We start from the raw sequence: 4,806 nt of genomic DNA on the forward strand, positions 1-4,806 counted from the left end.
AAATTCCGGAAGGATATTGGCACATCTTTGATCCAATGGCGCAGAATCAGCCAAATACTCAAACTTCTACATTGCAATATCCTATAGTAGATTCTGCTGCAAATGCACCCATGAAAGCAATACCTCTTCAACACATCCCGACGTTTCATGGACATAAATCAGAAGACCCCGATGCATTTTTATTTGAATTCGATGTGCTATGTAGAGGGTACGATTACACCACTAACCCCCAGAAATTAGAGCTGTTCCCCTCCACTTTAAAAGGAGCAGCTCTGAGATGGTTCATGGGTTTAGGTGGTGGGGTCATAAACAACTGGGAGCAAATGAAAGAATCCTTTCTTAAAAAATATCAGGATTATTGTAGGTCGAGAGAGCTAAAAGATGAAATTTTCCAAATGACGGCCAGACCAAATGAAACTTTGGAAGAATACGTAGAACGTTTCCAGTATAATTTACAGAGATCCCCCTATGCATCATTACCTCTGCCCGATAATGTGTTGAAAACTGCATTGATTAGAGGAATGAAAGAGCAGTGGATTGAAACATTGAATATCATGGGAAAAGGGGATATTTACCAAGAGAATTTTGCTGATATCATTAATTTATGCATCAGGAGTTCAAGAGGCAGCACAAGGATAAAATCAACAGAATATGATAGGTTTGTTAAAGACAACAAAATATCAACAGAAGGGGTAACACGTGTAGAACTAGGGAATTTATTAGAAAATTTTAAAACTGATATTCTGGGGACATTAACTACTCAGCTTGATATTGTGCAGGCTAAACAAAAGCAAATGGAGGCGGAGCAAAATCTGGCAATTTTCTGCCCCTGATGCAGAAGAAAACACAGCCACAAGGAATGTCTGCTAGATACAGTTCAAACATGTGCTATCTGTACGAACGACCACCTTACTGAGAGCTGCCCCTCACTTCCTGGATTGAAGGCAGTATACAAGGAAGCAGAAGAAGAATCAAAACCAGCATACTTTGTTAACCAACGTCGCCAATGGCAACCTAGGCAATCTGGTATGTTTTCTGACCCGACTTCTTCTTTTCAGCCTCCGCAATACAATGCTCAGCAATATGGTATGTGGCAAAACCAATCTACACCCCCAGTCCCGAATTGGTCATCACAGCCGTTTCCTTCTCCAAATCCATGGATGAATCAGACAAGCCAATTCGGATGGCCAAATTTTCCCTACACCCCACCATATTGGCAGAATAACTCATACCCTCCACAATGGATTCCCCCTACTTCACAAGGTTCACCCTGGCAAACAAATTGGCCAAGATCGACATATCAGTCAACAAGAACTATTCCACTCCCTCAACCGACTCTGCCAGCCTTACAACAAAACCCCCAGTCTAATTTAAGGCCGCAACTCCCAGCCCAACCCAATCCCAATCCTAATAATAGACCAGTCCAATCCCTCCAAATTATAGAAACATCAGAAACTGGACTTGACCTAAGGGAGTGCAATGACCTTCAGTTACGATCTGGACGTATTATAGAAACAGAGGGAGACAAAACAGTTCACATTGAAAATCAGTTACCAATAGAACAACCACCACAACAAGAGGGTGTAAATAAGGAACAGACCCATCAACAAACAAATACATCCTCTCCACCTTTCCCGGAACGATTAGTCATACCACGACCAATACAACATCCAGACTTTGACATTCTGGGAGAGTTACAAAACCTGTACATAAAAATTCCATTCCTCCAGGCCATTCAAGATATTCCTATATACGCAAAAACTATAAAAGAACTATGCATAAAAAAATCAAGGAGGAATACAACCACTAACCCAAGAGTCCAAGTCGTCGGCACCTTATCTGACTTATTATCAGGGAAAGAGACACCTATCAAATACGAAGATCTCGGAAATCCAATTGTGACTGTCCAAATCTATGGCCAAACCCTAACTAACGCTTTAGTTGATCTAGGAGCTACAATCAATATTTTGACAACCTCTACTTGCCAAAATCTTGGCATCACATCAGTAGAACCCACTTCTACTTTGCTAGAATTGGCAGATCGATCTGTAGTTCGACCAGAAGGCACTCTATACGATGTCATGGTTTCTGTAGACTCCTGGGAATATCCAACTGATTTCCTGATAATTAATCCAAAAACCCGACTGGATGGACATCCGCTAATATTAGGAAGACCTTGGCTTGCTACTGTCGATGCCTATATTGGTTGCCGGCAGGGAAACATGACTATAACTAAAGGACCAGATGTTAAAAATCTAGTTCTATATCCTCCAGCACAGCCAAGCCTGCCAATGATCAAAACCAATCAGTATCCTGTGTCATACCTCACTAACAATATCAGATCCCCATTGACTGTACAGAAGGCTTTAGATTTTAAAGATCAAATAGAAGATGATGCCATCAATAACTTCATTAGCCAAACTGAATCTAGATCTCACACACAGTGTTTTATGATAGAGGCAGCATTCGATAGTGAGCTAGAGGAAGACCCTTTGAAAGACGCACATGAACAAACAATACCAGTGACTGTTGTTGCTAATAGTAAAGTAGTGGAAATTGAACCTGGTAAGGCCTTAAATATCAACGCAAACCTTACACCAGACCAAGAAGCAAAACTTGTAAATCTGTTACGAAAATATCAAGGAGCATTTTCGTGGGATTACCCTGACATGAAAGGGATCGATCCCCAATTATGCACCCACCACATCTACATAGAAAAAGATGCAAAACCTGTTCGTCAGCCGAAAAGAAGACTTAACCCCCATCTAAAAGAGGTAGTAAAAGCCGAACTTCAGAAACTTCTAGATGTTAATTTTATTTATCCCATCTCCGACAGTAAGTGGGTCTCTCCCCTGGTGGTGGTACCCAAGAAAAATGGAAAATGGAGGATTTGCGTAGATTACAGGGAGTTAAATAAGGCCACGCAGAAGGATCACTTCCCTCTCCCATTTATAGATCAAGTATTGGACACTTTGGTAGGAAAGAAATTCTTTTCTTTCCTGGACGGCTTCAGCGGATATAACCAAATCCAAATTGCCCTTGAATACCAGGATAAAACTACCTTTACTTGCCCTTGGGGAACGTTTGCCTATCGAGTTTTGCCCTTCGGCCTATGTAATGCCCCTGCTACATTCCAAAGGGCTGTCCTTAGTATCTTCGTAGATCTGATAAATGACGGACTTGAAGTGTATATGGACGATTTTACACCATACGGAGATGATTTTGACCCAGCTCTAGATACCCTGGAAAAAGTCCTACAACGTTGTATCGCTACCAGACTTTGTCTGAGTCACGAAAAGTGTTACATGATGATGACAGAAGGGCTCATTCTAGGGCACTACATCTCAGCAGCTGGCATCCAGGTAGACCCGGCTAAAATCCAGATTCTTTTGCTTATTCCTACCCCCACTACTCAAACGGAGGTACGCAGTTTCCTTGGCTTTTCTGGGTATTACAGACGATTTATAGAACATTACTCACGTATTGCTGCACCTCTATATGCTTTAACTGGCAATGTTGATTTCTTGTGGACAGAAAAATGCGACCAGGCTTTTAAGGAACTGAAGAAGCTTCTATCAACAGCCCCAGTCCTTCGAGGACCCAACTGGAATTTGCCATTTCAAATCTCATCTGATGCCTCGGACACAGCAATTGGTGCAGTCCTAGGGCAAGAAGAGGATAAGAGACCATATGCTATCTACTATATTAGCAAAAATTTATCCTCTACCGAACTCAATTATACTGTTACTGAAAAGGAATTCCTGGCTGTAATACATGCTGTTAACAAATTTAGACATTATATCACAGGCTATCCCGTTGTGTTATATACAGATCATTCTGCTATCAAATATTTGGCAAATAAACCTATTACGAAAGCCAGAATAACCAGATGGTTGATCTTATTGCAGGAGTTCGACATCACAATCAAGGATCGACCTGGCAAGGAGAACCCTGTAGCTGATTTCCTCTCACGACTACCGAAAGCAATTGAAACAGAAACCGTGGAAGATCAATTTCTTGACGAACACCTGTTTGCTGTTGCTGTTCGAACACCCTGGTATGCTGATGTCACTAATTAACTCGCAGTCGGCAAGCTACCAAAACACTTAACCCCTCAGGAACGCAAGCAGATTGTTCAGAAGAGCACTCGGTTTTCGTGCATTGGAGGCCATTTGTTCCATACAGGGGCAGACATGCAAATCAGAAGGTGTATTAGAGAAGACGAAATCTTCGACATTCTAAAAGCTTGCCATGACGGGCCATGCGGGGGACATTTCGCTGAAAAAAGAACAGCACATAAAGTATTGCAGACTAGATACTATTGGCCTACAATTTTCAAGGATGCGAAAAAATTTGCACAAGCCTGTGACAGCTGCCAGCGAGCAGGAAGACCTGGCCAAGCCAATGAAATGCCTCTGAGACCACAATTGGTCATTGAGCCATTTGAACGATGGGCTCTGGACTTTGTTGGGCCCATCAATCCATCATCAAATCAGAGGACATACATTCTGGTGGCGACAGACTATGTTACTAAATGGGTCGAAGCCGAATCATTACCTAGGGCTACAGAAGACTCTATGATACAATTCTTGTTCCATTTGTTTGTACGTTATGGACTTCCGAGGGAACTAATCACCGATGGTGGACCACAATTTGTTGGAAATAAATTAGCTGCAACACTTAACAATTATCATGTCCAACATAAGATCACTACCCCATACCATCCGCAGGCAAATGGGCAAGTAGAGAGTAGTAATAAGGTAATAGAATCAATTTTAACAAAGACCATTGCATCGCATAGGTGTG

Source organism: Pinus tabuliformis, chromosome 4_1 (assembly GCF_031772625.1).
Source record: "Pinus tabuliformis cultivar Carrire ecotype Pingquan chromosome 4_1, CPIR1, whole genome shotgun sequence".
In the NCBI taxonomy this organism is placed as follows: domain Eukaryota; kingdom Viridiplantae; phylum Streptophyta; class Pinopsida; order Pinales; family Pinaceae; genus Pinus; species Pinus tabuliformis.